Genomic DNA, 15,899 nt, shown 5'->3' on the forward strand with positions numbered 1-15,899 from the left:
CAGAACGTTTCTTTCCAGATTTCATCTGAGGATATTTCCTTTTTCACCAGAGCCCTCTATGGGCTTCCAAATATCACTTGGCCAATTCCACAAGAACTGTCTTAGCGAAAGGCTTCTTGAGGGGAAAGCTGTAACTCTGTGAGATGATTTCACAGAACACGAAGAAGTGTCTCAGAAAGCTTTTTTCTCTTTGTTATCGGAGGATATTTCCTTTGGCCCTATAGTCTTCAAAGGGATCCGAAATATCTGTTCTCAGATTCCACAGAAATAAGGCTAGCAAAGAGATCCACGAAATACAGATGTAACTCTGTGAGATTAAATAACAGAACACTAAGCAGTTTCTCAGAAAGCTTCTTTCTAGATTTCATCTGAGGATATTTCCTTTTTCACCATAGCCCTCTATGGGCTTCCAAATATCACTTTGCCAATTCCACAGAACTGTCTTAGCGAAAGGCTTCTTGAGGGGAAAGCTGTAACTCTGTGAGATGATTTCACAGAACACAAAGAAGTTTCTCAGAAAGCTTCTTTCTCTTTGTTATCGGAGGATATTTCCTTTGGCCCTATAGTCTTCAAAGGGATCCGAAATATCTGTTCTCAGATTCCAGAGAAATAAGGCTAGCAAAGAGATCCACGAAATACAGATGTAACTCTGTGAGATGAAATAACAGAACACTAAGCAGTTTCTCTGAAAGCTTCTTTCCAGATTTCATCTGAGGATATTTCCTTTTTCACCATAGCCCTCTATGTGCTTACAAATGTCACTTTGCCAATTCTACAATAACTGTCTTAGCGAAAGGCATCTTGAGGGGAAAGCTGTAACTCTGTGAGATGATTTCACAGAACACAAAGAAGTTTCTCAGAAAGCTTCTTTCTCTTTGTTATCGGAGGATATTTCCTTTGACCCTATAGTCTTCAAAGGGATCCGAAATATCTGTTCTCAGATTCAACAGAAATAAGGCTAGCAAAGAGATCCACGAAACACAGATGTAACTCGGTGAGATGAATTAACGGAACACTAAGCAGTTTCTCAGAAAGCTTCTTTCCAGATTTCCTCTGAGGATATTTCCTTTTTCACCATAGCCCTCTGTGGGCTTCCAAATATCACTTTGCCAATTCCACAAGAACTGTCTTAACGAAAGGCTTCTTGAGGGGAATGCTTAACTCTGTGAGACGATTTCACAGAACACAAAGAAGTTTCTCAGAAAGCTTCTTTCTCTTTGTTATCGGAGGATATTTCCTTTGGCCCTATAGTCCTCAAAGGGATCCGAAATATCTGTTCTCAGATTCCACAGAAATAAGGCTAGCAAAGAGATCCACGAAATACAGATATAACTCTGTGAGATGAATTATCAGAACACTAAGCGGTTTCTCAGAAAGCTTCTTTCCAGATTTCATCTGAGGATATTTCCTTTTTCAACATAGCCCTCTATGGGCTTCCAAATATCACTTTGCCAATTCCACAAGAACTGTCTTAGCGAAAGGCTTCTTGAGGGGAAAGCTGTAACTCAGTGAGACGATTTCACAGAACACAAAGAAGTTTCTCAGAAAGCTTCTTTCTATTTGTTATCGGAGGATATTTCCTTTGGTCCTATAGTCTTCAAAGGGATCCGAAATATCTGTTCTCAGATTCCACAGAAATAAGGCTAGCAAAGAGATCCACGAAATACAAATGTAACTCTGTGAGATGAATTAACAGAACACCAAGCAGTTTCTCAGAAAGCTTCTTTCCAGATTTCATCTGAGGATATTTCCTTTTTCGCCATAGCCCTCTAGGGGTTCCAAATATCACTTTGCCAATTCCACAAGAACTGTCTTAGCGAAAGGCTTCTTGAGGGGAAAGCTGTAACTCTGTGAGATGATTTCACAGAACACAAAGAAGTTTCCCAGAAAGCTTCTTTCTCTTTGTTATCGGAGGATATTTCCTTTGGCCCTATAGTCTTCAAAGAGATCCAAAATATCTGTTCTCAGATTCCACAGAAATAAGGCTAGCAAAGAGATCCACGAAATACAGATGTAACTCTGTGAGATGAATTAACAGAACACTAAGCAGTTTCTCAGAAAGCTTCTTTCCAGATTTCATCTGAGGATATTTCCTTTTTCACCAGAGCCCTCTATGGGCTTCCAAATATCACTTGGCCAATTCCACAAGAACTGTCTTAGCGAAAGGCTTCTTGAGGGGAAAGCTGTAACTCTGTGAGATGATTTCACAGAACACAAAGAAGTTTCTCAGAAAGCTTTTTTCTCTTTGTTATCGGAGGATATTGCCTTTGGCCCTATAGTCTTCAAAGGGATCCGAAATATCTGTTCTCAGATTCCACAGAAATAAGTCTAGCAAAGAGATCCAAGAAATACAGATGTAACTCTGTGAGATGAAATAACAGAACACTAAGCAGTTTCTCAGAAAGCTTCTTTCCAGATTTCATCTGAGGATATTTCCTTTTTCACCATAGCCCTCTATGGGCTTCCAAATATCACTTTGCCGATTCCACAAGAACTGTCTTAGCGAAAGGCTTCTTGAGGGGAATGCTGTAACTCTGTGAGATGATTTCACAGAACACAAAGAAGTTTCTCAGAAAGCTTCTTTCTCTTTGTTATCGGAGGATATTTCCTTTGGCCCTATAAACTTCAAAGGGATCCGAAATATCTTTTCTCAGATTCCACAGAAATAAGGCCAGCAAAGAGATCCACTAAATACAGATGTAACTATGTGAGATGAATTAACAGAACACTTAGCAGTTTCTCAGAAAGCTTCTTTCCAGATTTCATCTGAGGATATTTCCTTTTTCAACATAGCCCTCTAGGGGCTTCCAAATGTTACTCTGCCAATTCCACAAGAACTGTCTAAGCTAAAGGCTTCTTGAGGTGAAAGCTGTAACTCTGTGAGATGATTTCACAGAACAGAAAGAAGTTTCTCAGAAAGCTTCTTTCTCTTTGTTATCGGCGGATATTTCCTTTTGCCCTATAGTCTTCAAGGGGATCCGAAATATCTGTTCTCAGATTCCACAGAAATAAGGCTAGCAAAGAGATCCACGAAATACAGATGTAACATTGTGAGATGAATTAACAGAACACTAAGCAGTTTCTCAAAAAGCTTCTTTCCAGATTTCATCTGAGGATATTTCCTTTTTCACCATAGCCCTCTATGTGCTTCCAAATGTCACTTTGCCAATTCTACAATAACTGTCTTAGCGAAAGGCATCTTGAGGGGAAAGCTGTAACTCTGTGAGATGATTTCACAGAACACAAAGAAGTTTCTCAGAAAGCTTCTTTCTCTTTGTTATCGGAGGATATTTCCTTTGACCCCATAGTCTTCAAAGGGATCCGAAATATCTGTTCTCGGATTCAACAGAAATAAGGCTAGCAAAGAGATCCACGAAACACAGATGTAACTCGGTGAGATGAATTAACGGAACACTAAGCAGTTTCTCAGAAAGCTTCTTTCCAGATTTCCTCTGAGGATATTTCCTTTTTCACCATAGCCCTCTGTGGGCTTCCAAATATCACTTTGCCAATTCCACAAGAACTGTCTTAACGAAAGGCTTCTTGAGGGGAATGCTTAACTCTGTGAGACGATTTCACAGAACACAAAGAAGTTTCTCAGAAAGCTTCTTTCTCTTTGTTATCGGAGGATATTTCCTATGGCCCTATAGTCCTCAAAGGGATCCGAAATATCTGTTCTCAGATTCCACAGAAATAAGGCTAGCAAAGAGATCCACGCAATACAGATATAACTCTGTGAGATGAATTATCAGAACACTAAGCGGTTTCTCAGAAAGCTTCTTTCCAGATTTCATCTGAGGATATTTCCTTTTTCAACATAGCCCTCTATGGGCTTCCAAATATCACTTTGCCAATTCCACAAGAACTGTCTTAGCGAAAGGCTTCTTGAGGGGAAAGCTGTAACTCTGTGAGACGATTTCACAGAACACAAAGAAGTTTCTCAGAAAGCTTCTTTCTCTTTGTTATCGGAGGATATTTCCTTTGGTCCTATAGTCTTCAAAGGGATCCGAAATATCTGTTCTCAGATTCCACAGAAATAAGGCTAGCAAAGAGATCCACGAAATACAAATGTAACTCTGTGAGATGAATTAACAGAACACTAAGCAGTTTCTCAGAAAGCTTCTTTCCAGATTTCATCAGAGGATATTTCCTTTTTCGCCATAGCCCTCTATGGGCTTCCAAATATCACTTTTCCAATTCCACAAGAACTGTCTTAGCGAAAGGCTTCTTGAGGGGAAAGCTGTAACTCTGTGAGATGATTTCACAGAACACAAAGAAGTTTCCCAGAAAGCTTCTTTCTCTTTGTTATCGGAGGATATTTCCTTTGGCCCTATAGTCTTCAAAGAGATCCGAAATATCTGTTCTCAGATTCCACAGAAATAAGGCTAGCAAAGAGATCCACGAAATACAGATATAACTCTGTGAGATGAATTAACAGAACACTAAGCAGTTTCTCAGAAAGCTTCTTTCCAGATTTCATCTGAGGATATTTCCCTTTTCACCAGAGCCCTCTATGGGCTTCCAAATATCACTTGGCCAATTCCACAAAAACTGTCTTAGCGAAAGGCTTCTTGAGGGGAAAGCTGTAACTCAGTGAGATGATTTCACAGAACACAAAGAAGTTTCTCAGAAAGCTTTTTTCTCTTTGTTATCGGAGGATATTTCCTTTGGCCCTATAGTCTTCAAAGGGATCCGAAATATCTGTTCTCAGATTCCACAGAAATAAGGCTAGCAAAGAGATCCACGAAATACAGATGTAACTCTGTGAGATGAAATAACAGAACACTAAGCAGTTTCTCAGAAAGCTTCTTTCCAGATTTCATCTGAGGATATTTCCTTTTTCACCATAGCCCTCTATGGGCTTCCAAATATCACTTTGCCGATTCCACAAGAACTGTCTTAGCGAAAGGCTTCTTGAGGGGAATGCTGTAACTCTGTGAGATGATTTCACAGAACACAAAGAAGTTTCTCAGAAAGCTTCTTTCTCTTTGTTATCGGAGGATATTTCCTTTGGCCCTATAAACTTCAAAGGGATCCGAAATATCTGTTCTCAGATTCCACAGAAATAAGGCCAGCAAAGAGATCCACGAAATACCGATGTAACTCTGTGAGATGAATTAACAGAACACTAAGCAGTTTCTCAGAAAGCTTCTTTCCAGATTTCATCTGAGGATATTTCCTTTTTCACCATAGCCCTCTAAGGGCTTCCAAATATCACTTTGCCAATTCCACAAGAACTGTCTTAGCGAAAGGCTTCTTGAGGGGAAAGCTGTAACTCTGTGAGATGATTTCACAGAACACAAAGAAGTTTCTCAGAAAGCTTCTTTCTCTTTGTTATCGGAGGATATTTCCTTTGGCCCTATAGTCTTCAAAGGGATCCGAAATATCTGTTCTCAGATTCCACAGAAATAAGGCTAGCAAAGAGATCCACGAAATACAGATGTAACTCTGTGAGATGAATTAACAGAACACTAATCGGTTTCTCAGAACGCTTCTTTCCAGATTTCATCTGAGGATATTTCCTTTGTCAGGGTAGCCCTCTATGGGCTTCCAAATATCACTTTGCTAATTCCACAAGAACTGTCTTAGCGAAAGGCTTCTTGAGGGGAAAGCTGTAACTCTGTGAGATGATTTCACAGAACACAAAGAAGTTTCTCAGAAAGCTTCTTTCTCTTTGTGATCGGAGGATATTTCCTTTGGCCCTATAGTCTTCAAAGGGATCCGAAATATCTGTTCTCAGATTCCACAGAAATAAGGCTAGCAAACAGATCCACGAAATACAGATGTAACTCTGTGAGATTAAATAACAGAACACTAAGCAGATTCTCAGAAAGCTTCTTTCCAGATTTCATCTGAGGATACTTCCTTTTTCACCATTGCCCTCTATGGGCTTCCAAATATCACTTGGCCAATTCCACAAGAACCGTCTTAGCGAAAGTCTTCTTGAGGGGAAAGCTGTAACTCAGTGAGATGATTTCACAGAACACAAAGAAGTTTCTCAGAAAGCTTCTTTCTCTTTGTTATCGGAGGATATTTCCTTTGGCCCTATAGTCTTCAAAGGGATCTGAAATATCTGTTCTCAGATTCCACAGAAATAAGGCTAGCAAAGAGATCCACGAAATACAGATGTTACTCTGTGAGATGAAATAACAGAACACTAAGCAGTTTCTCAGAAAGCTTCTTTCCACATTTCATCTGAGGATATTTCCTTTTTCACCATAGCCCTCTATGGGCTTCCAAATATCACTTTGCCAATTCCACAAGAACTGTCTTGGCGTAAGGCTTCTTGAGGGGAAAGCTGTAACTCTGTGAGATGATTTCACAGAACACAAAGAAGTTTCTCAGAAAGCTTCTTTCTCTTTGTTATCGGAGGATATTTCCTTTGGCCCTATAGTCTTCAAAGGGATCCGAAATATCTGTTCTCAGATTCCACAGAAATAAGGCTAGCAAAGAGATCCACGAAACACAGATGTAACTCGGTGAGATGAATTAACAGAACACTATGCAGTTTCTCAGAGAGCTTCTTTCCAGATTTCCTCTGAGGATATTTCCTTTTTCACCATAGCCCTCTATGGGCTTCCAAATATCACTTTCCCATTTCCACAAGAACTGTCTTAACGAAAGGCTTCTTGAGGGGAATGCTTAACTCTGTGAGACGATTTCACAGAACACGAAGAAGTTTCTCAGAAAGCTTCTTTCTCTTTGTTATCGGAGGATATTTCGTTTGGCCCTATATTCCTCAAAGGGATCCGAAATATCTGTTCTCAGATCCAACAGAAATAAGGCTAGCAAAGAGATCCACGAAATACAGATATAACTCTGTGAGGTGAATTATCAGAACACTAAGCGGTTTCTCAGAAAGCTTCTTTCCAGATTTCATCTGAGGATATTTCCTTTTTCGCCATAGCCCTCTATGGGATTCCAAATATCACTTTGCCAATTCCACAAGAACTGTCTTAGCGAAAGGCTTCTTGAGCGGAAAGCTGTAACTCTGTGAGACGACTTCACAGAACACAAAGAAGTTTCTCAGAAAGCTTCTTTCTCTTTGTTATCGGAGGATATTTCCTTTGGCCCTATAGTCTTCAAAGGGATCCGAAATATCTGTTCTCAGATTCCACAGAAATAAGGCTAGCAAAGAGATCCACGAAATCCAGATGTAACTCTGTGAGATGAATTAACAGAACACTAAGCAGTTTCTCAGAAAACTTCTTTCCAGATTTCAACTGTGGATACTTCCTTTTTCACCATAGCCCTCTATGGGCTTCCAAATATCACTTTGCCAATTTCACAAGAACTGTCTTAGCGAAAGGCTTCTTGAGGGGAAAGCTGTAACTCAGTGAGACGATTTCACAGAACACAAAGAAGTTTCTCAGAAAGCTTCTTTCTCTTTGTTATCGGAGGATATTTCCTTTGGTCCTATAGTCTTCAAAGGGATCCGAAATATCTGTTCTCAGATTCCACAGAAATAAGGCTAGCAAAGAGATCCACGAAATACAAATGTAACTCTGTGAGATGAATTAACAGAACACTAAGCAGTTTCTCAGAAAGCTTCTTTCCAGATTTCATCTGAGGATATTTCCTTTTTCGCCATAGCCCTCTAGGGGTTCCAAATATCACTTTGCCAATTCCACAAGAACTGTCTTAGCGAAAGGCTTCTTGAGGGGAAAGCTGTAACTCTGTGAGATGATTTCACAGAACACAAAGAAGTTTCCCAGAAAGCTTCTTTCTCTTTGTTATCGGAGGATATTTCCTTTGGCCCTATAGTCTTCAAAGAGATCCAAAATATCTGTTCTCAGATTCCACAGAAATAAGGCTAGCAAAGAGATCCACGAAATACAGATGTAACTCTGTGAGATGAATTAACAGAACACTAAGCAGTTTCTCAGAAAGCTTCTTTCCAGATTTCATCTGAGGATATTTCCTTTTTCACCAGAGCCCTCTATGGGCTTCCAAATATCACTTGGCCAATTCCACAAGAACTGTCTTAGCGAAAGGCTTCTTGAGGGGAAAGCTGTAACTCTGTGAGATGATTTCACAGAACACAAAGAAGTTTCTCAGAAAGCTTTTTTCTCTTTGTTATCGGAGGATATTTCCTTTGGCCCTATAGTCTTCAAAGGGATCCGAAATATCTGTTCTCAGATTCCACAGAAATAAGTCTAGCAAAGAGATCCAAGAAATACAGATGTAACTCTGTGAGATGAAATAACAGAACACTAAGCAGTTTCTCAGAAAGCTTCTTTCCAGATTTCATCTGAGGATATTTCCTTTTTCACCATAGCCCTCTATGGGCTTCCAAATATCACTTTGCCGATTCCACAAGAACTGTCTTAGCGAAAGGCTTCTTGAGGGGAATGCTGTAACTCTGTGAGATGATTTCACAGAACACAAAGAAGTTTCTCAGAAAGCTTCTTTCTCTTTGTTATCGGAGGATATTTCCTTTGGCCCTATAAACTTCAAAGGGATCCGAAATATCTTTTCTCAGATTCCACAGAAATAAGGCCAGCAAAGAGATCCACGAAATACAAATGTAACTCTGTGAGATGAATTAACAGAACACTAAGCAGTTTCTCAGAAAGCTTCTTTCCAGATTTCATCTGAGGATATTTTCTTTTTCACCGTAGCCCTCAATGGGTTTCCAAATATCACTTTGCCAATTCCACAAGAACTGTCTTAGCGAAAGGCTTCTTGAGGGGAAAGCTGTAACTCTGTGAGATGATTTCACAGAACACAAAGAAGTTTCTCAGAAAGCTTCTTTCTCTTTGTTATCGGAGGATATTTCCTTTGGCCCTATAGTCTTCAAAGAGATCCGAAATATCTGTTCTCAGATTCCACAGAAATAAGGCTAGCAAGGAGATCCACGAAATACAGATGTAACTATGTGAGATTAATTAACAGAACACTAAGCAGTTTCTCAGAAAGCTTCTTTCCAGATTTCATCTGAGGATATTTCCTTTTTCACCAGAGCCCTCTATGGGCTTCCAAATATCACTTGGCCAATTCCACAAGAACTGTCTTAGCGAAAGGCTTCTTGAGGGGAAAGCTGTAACTCTGTGAGATGATTTCACAGAACACAAAGAAGTGTCTCAGAAAGCTTTTTTCTCTTTGTTATCGGAGGATATTTCCTTTGGCCCTATAGTCTTCAAAGGGATCCGAAATATCTGTTCTCAGATTCCACAGAAATAAGGCTAGCAAAGAGATCCACGAAATACAGATGTAACTCTGTGAGATTAAATAACAGAACACTAAGCAGTTTCTCAGAAAGCTTCTTTCTAGATTTCATCTGAGGATATTTCCTTTTTCACCATAGCCCTCTATGGGCTTCCAAATATCACTTTGCCAATTCCACAAGAACTGTCTTAGCGAAAGGCTTCTTGAGGGGAAAGCTGTAACTCTGTGAGATGATTTCACAGAACACAAAGAAGTTTCTCAGAAAGCTTCTTTCTCTTTGTTATCGGAGGATATTTCCTTTGGCCCTATAGTCTTCAAAGGGATCCGAAATATCTGTTCTCAGATTCCAGAGAAATAAGGCTAGCAAAGAGATCCACGAAATACAGATGTAACTCTGTGAGATGAAATAACAGAACACTAAGCAGTTTCTCAGAAAGCTTCTTTCCAGATTTCATCTGAGGATATTTCCTTTTTCGCCATAGCCCTCTATGGGCTTCCAAATATCACTTTGCCAATTCCACAAGAACTGTCTTAGCGAAAGGCTTCTTGAGGGGAAAGCTGTAACTCTGTGAGATGATTTCACAGAACACAAAGAAGTTTCCCAGAAAGCTTCTTTCTCTTTGTTATCGGAGGATATTTCCTTTGGCCCTATAGTCTTCAAAGAGATCCGAAATATCTGTTCTCAGATTCCACAGAAATAAGGCTAGCAAAGAAATCCACGAAATACAGATGTAACTCTGTGAGATGAATTAACAGAACACTAAGCAGTTTCTCAGAAAGCTTCTTTCCAGATTTCATCTGAGGATATTTCCTTTTTCACCAGAGCCCACTATGGGCTTCCAAATATCACTTGGCCAATTCCACAAGAACTGTCTTAGCGAAAGGCTTCTTGAGGGGAAAGCTGTAACTCTGTGAGATGATTTCACAGAACACAAAGAAGTTTCTCAGAAAGCTCTTTTCTCTTTGTTATCGGAGGATATTTCCTTTGGCCCTATAGTCTTCAAAGGGATCCGAAATATCTGTTCTCAGATTCCACAGAAATAAGGCTAGCAAAGAGATCCAAGAAATACAGATGTAACTCTGTGAGATGAAATAACAGAACACTAAGCAGTTTCTCAGAAAGCTTCTTTCCAGATTTCATCTGAGGATATTTCCTTTTTCACCATAGCCCTCTATGGGCTTCCAAATATCACTTTGCCGATTCCACAAGAACTGTCTTAGCGAAAGGCTTCTTGAGGGGAATGCTGTAACTCTGTGAGATGATTTCAAAGAACACAAAGAAGTTTCTCAGAAAGCTTCTTTCTCTTTGTTATCGGAGGATATTTCCTTTGGCCCTATAAACTTCAAAGGGATCCGAAATATCTTTTCTCAGATTCCACAGAAATAAGGCCAGCAAAGAGATCCACGAAATACCGATGTAACTCTGTGAGATGAATTAACAGAACACTAAGCAGTTTCTCAGAAAGCTTCTTTCCAGATTTCATCTGAGGATATTTCCTTTTTCACCATAGCCCTCTAAGGGCTTCAAAATATCACTTTGCCAATTCCACAAGAACTGTCTTAGCGAAAGGCTTCTTGAGGGGAAAGCTGTAACTCTGTGAGATGATTTCACAGAACACAAAGAAGTTTCTCAGAAAGCTTCTTTCTCTTTGTTATCGGAAGATATTTCCTTTGGCCCTATAGTCTTCAAAGGGATCCGAAATATCTGTTCTCAGATTCCACAGAAATAAGGCTAGCAAAGAGATCCACGAAATACAGATGTAACTCTGTGAGATGAATTAACAGAACACTAATCGGTTTCTCAGAACGCTTCTTTCCAGATTTCATCTGAGGATATTTCCTTTTTCACCGTAGCCCTCTATGGGCTTCCAAATATCACTTTGCTAATTCCACAAGAATTGTCTTAGCGATAGGCTTCTTGAGGGCAAAGCTGTAACTCTGTGAGATGATTTCACAGAACACAAAGAAGTTTCTCAGAAAGCTTCTTTCTCTTTGTGATCGGAGGATATTTCCTTTGGCCCTATAGTCTTCAAAGGGATCCGAAATATCTGTTCTCAGATTCCACAGAAATAAGGCTAGCAAGGAGATCCACGAAATACAGATGTAACTCTGTGAGATGAATTAACAGAACACTAAGCAGTTTCTCAGAAAGCTTCTTTCCAGATTTCATCTGAGGATATTTCCTTTTTCACCATAGCCCTCTATGGGTTTCCAATTACCACTTTGCCAATTCAACAAGAACTGTCTTAGCGAAAGGCTTCTTGAGGGGAAAGCTGCAACTCTGTGAGATGATTTCACAGAACACAAAGAAGTTTCCCAGAAAGCTTCCTTCTCTTTGTTATCGGAGGATATTTCCTTTGGCCCTATAGTCTTCAAAGGGATCCGAAATATCTGTTCTCAGAATCCAGAGAAATAAGGCTAGCAATGAGATCCACGAAATACCGATGTAACTCTGTGAGTTGAATTTACAGAACACTAAGCAGTTTCTCAGAAAGCTTCTTTCCAGATTTCATCTGAGGATATTTCCTTTTTCTCCATAGCCCTCTATGGGCTTCCAAATATCACTTTGCCAATTCCACAAGAACTGTCTTAGCGAAAGGCTTCTTGAGGGGAAAGCTGTAACTCTGTGAGATGATTTCACAGAACACAAAGAAGTTTCCCAAAAAGCTTCTTTCTCTTTGTTATCGGAGGATATTTCCTTTGGCCTAGAGTCTTCAAAGGATCCGAAATATCTGTTCTCAGCTTCCAGAGAAATAAGGCTAGCAAAGAGATCCACGAAACACAGATGTAACTCGGTGAGATGAATTAAGAGAACACTAAGCAGTTTCTCAGAAAGCTTCTTTCCAGATTTCATCTGAGGATATTTCCTTTTTCACCATAGCCCTCTATGGGCTTCCAAATATCACTTTGCCAATTCCAAAAGAACTGTCTTAACGAAAGGCTTCTTGAGGGGAATGCTTAACTCTGTGAGACGATTTCACAGAACACAAAGAAGTTTCTCAGAAAGCTTCTTTCTCTTTGTTATCGGAGGATATTTCCTTTGGCCCTATAGTCCTCAATGGGATCCGAAATATCTGTTCTCAGATTCCACAGAAATAAGGCTAGCAAAGAGATCCACGAAATACAGATATAACCCTGTGAGATGAATTATCAGAAAACTAAGCGGTTTCTCAGAAACCTTCTTTCCAGATTTCATCTGAGAATATTTCCTTTTTCACCACAGCCCTCTATGGGCTTCCAAATATCACTTTGCCAATTCCACAAGAACTGTCTTAGCGAAAGGCTTCTTGAGGGGAAAGCTGTAACTCTGTGAGACGACTTCACAGAACACAAAGAAGTTTCTCAGAAAGCTTCTTTCTCTTTGTTATCGGAGGATATTTCCTTTGGCCTATAGTCTTCAAAGGGATCCGAAATATCTGTTCTCAGATTCCACAGAAATAAGGCTAGCAAAGAGATCCACGAAATACAGATGTAACTCTGTGAGATGAATTAACAGAACACTAAGCAGTTCTCAGAAAACTTCTTTCCAGATTTCAACTGTGGATATTTCCTTTTTCACCATAGCCCTCTATGGGCTTCCAAATATCACTTTGCCAATTCCACAAGAACTGTCTTAGCGAAAGGCTACTTGAGGGGAAAGCTGTAACTCTGTGAGATGATTTCACAGAACACAAAGAAGTTTCTCAGAAAGCTTCTTTCTCTTTGTTATCGGAGGATATTTCCTTTGGCCTATAGTCTTCAAAGGGATCCGAAATATCTGTTCTCAGATTCCACAGAAATAAGGCTAGCAAAGAGATCCACGAAATACAGATGTAACCCTGTGAGATGAAATAACAGAACACTAAGCAGTTTCTCAGAAATCTTCTTTCCAGATTTCATCTGAGGATACTTCCTTTTTCACCGTAGCCCTCTATGGGCTTCCAAATATCACTTGGCCAATTCCACAAGAACTGTCTTAGCGAAAGGCTTCTTGAGGGGAAAGCTGTAACTCTGTGAGATGATTTCACAGAACACAAAGAAGTTTCTCAGAAAGCTTCTTTCTCTTTGTTATCGGAGGATATTTCCTTTGGCCCTATAGTCTTCAAATGGATCCGAAATATCTGTTCTCAGATTCCACAGAAATAAGTCTAGCAAAGAGATCCACGAAATACAGATGTAACACAGTGAGATGAAATAACAGAATACTAAGCAGTTTCTCAGAAAGCTTCTTTCCAGATTTCATCTGAGGATATTTCCTTCATCACCATAGACCTCTATGGGCTTCCAAATATCACTTTGCCAATTCCACAAGAACTGTCTTAGCGAAAGGCTTCTTGAGGGGAAAGCTGTAACTCTGTGAGATGATTTCACAGAACACAAAGAAGTTTCTCAGAAAGCTTCTTTCTCTTTGTTATCGGAGGATATTTCCTTTGGCCTAGAGTCTTCAAAGGGATCCGAAATATCTGTTCTCAATTTCCACAGAAATAAGGCTGGCAAAGAGATCCACGACATACAGATGTAACTCTGTGAGATGAATTAACAGAACACTAAGCAGTTTCTCAGAAAGCTTCTTTCCAGATTTCGTCTGAGGATATTTCCTTTTTCAACATAGCCCTCTATGGGCTTCCAAATGTCACTCTGCCAATTCCACAAGAACTGTCTTAGCGAAAGGCTTCTTGAGGGGAAAGCTGTAACTCTGTGAGATGATTTCACAGAACACAAAGAAGTTTCTCAAAAAACTTCTTTCTCTTTGTTATCGGAGGATATTTCCTTTGGCCCTATAAACTTCAAAGAGATCCGAAATATCTGTTCTCAGATTCCACAGAAATAAGGCTAGCAAAGAGATCCACGAAATACAGATGTAACTCTGTGAGATGAATTAACAGAACACTAATCGGTTTCTCAGAACGCTTCTTTCCAGATTTCATCTGAGGATATTTCCTTTTTCACCGTAGCCCTCTATGGGCTTCCAAATATCACTTTGCTAATTCCACAAGAATTGTCTTAGCGATAGGCTTCTTGAGGGGAAAGCTGTAACTCTGTGAGATGATTTCACAGAACACAAAGAAGTTTCTCAGAAAGCTTCTTTCTCTTTGTTATCGGAGGATATTTCCTTTGGCCCTATAGTCTTCAAAGGGATCCGAAATATCTGTTCTCAGATTCCACAGAAATAAGGCTAGCAAGGAGATCCACGAAATACAGATGTAACTCTGTGAGATGAATTAACAGAACACTAAGCAGTTTCTCAGAAAGCTTCTTTCCAGATTTCATCTGAGGATATTTCCTTTTTCTCCATAGCCCTCTATGGGCTTCCAAATATCACTTTGCCAATTCCACAAGAACTGTCTTAGCGAAAGGCTTCTTGAGGGGAAAGCTGTAACTCTGTGAGATGATTTCACAGAACACAAAGAAGTTTCTCAAAAAGCTTCTTTCTCTTTGTTATCGGAGGATATTTCCTTTGGCCTAGAGTCTTCAAAGGATCCGAAATATCTGTTCTCAGCTTCCACAGAAATAAGGCTAGCAAAGAGATCCACGAAACACAGATGTAACTCGGTGAGATGAATTAAGAGAACACTAAGCAGTTTCTCAGAAAGCTTCTTTCCAGATTTCATCTGAGGATATTTCCTTTTTCACCATAGCCCTCTATGGGCTTCCAAATATCACTTTGCCAATTCCAAAAGAACTGTCTTAACGAAAGGCTTCTTGAGGGGAATGCTTAACTCTGTGAGACGATTTCACAGAACACAAAGAAGTTTCTCAGAAAGCTTCTTTCTCTTTGTTATCGGAGGATATTTCCTTTGGCCCTATAGTCCTCAATGGGATCCGAAATATCTGTTCTCAGATTCCACAGAAATAAGGCTAGCAAAGAGATCCACGAAATACAGATATAACCCTGTGAGATGAATTATCAGAAAACTAAGCGGTTTCTCAGAAACCTTCTTTCCAGATTTCATCTGAGAATATTTCCTTTTTCACCACAGCCCTCTATGGGCTTCCAAATATCACTTTGCCAATTCCACAAGAACTGTCTTAGCGAAAGGCTTCTTGAGGGGAAAGCTGTAACTCTGTGAGACGACTTCACAGAACACAAAGAAGTTTCTCAGAAAGCTTCTTTCTCTTTGTTATCGGAGGATATTTCCTTTGGCCTATAGTCTTCAAAGGGATCCGAAATATCTGTTCTCAGATTCCACAGAAATAAGGCTAGCAAAGAGATCCACGAAATACAGATGTAACTCTGTGAGATGAATTAACAGAACACTAAGCAGTTCTCAGAAAACTTCTTTCCAGATTTCAACTGTGGATATTTCCTTTTTCACCATAGCCCTCTATGGGCTTCCAAATATCACTTTGCCAATTCCACAAGAACTGTCTTAGCGAAAGGCTTCTTGAGGGGAAAGCTGTAACTCTGTGAGATGATTTCACAGAACACAAAGAAGTTTCTCAGAAAGCTTCTTTCTCTTTGTTATCGGAGGATATTTCCTTTGGCCTATAGTCTTCAAAGGGATCCGAAATATCTGTTCTCAGATTCCACAGAAATAAGGCTAGCAAAGAGATCCACGAAATACAGATGTAACCCTGTGAGATGAAATAACAGAACACTAAGCAGTTTCTCAGAAATCTTCTTTCCAGATTTCATCTGAGGATACTTCCTTTTTCACCGTAGCCCTCTATGGGCTTCCAAATATCACTTGGCCAATTCCACAAGAACTGTCTTAGCGAAAGGCTTCTTGAGGGGAAAGCTGTAACTCTGT

This window comes from Macaca nemestrina, chromosome 3 (assembly GCF_043159975.1).
Source record: "Macaca nemestrina isolate mMacNem1 chromosome 3, mMacNem.hap1, whole genome shotgun sequence".
NCBI classification, from domain to species: domain Eukaryota; kingdom Metazoa; phylum Chordata; class Mammalia; order Primates; family Cercopithecidae; genus Macaca; species Macaca nemestrina.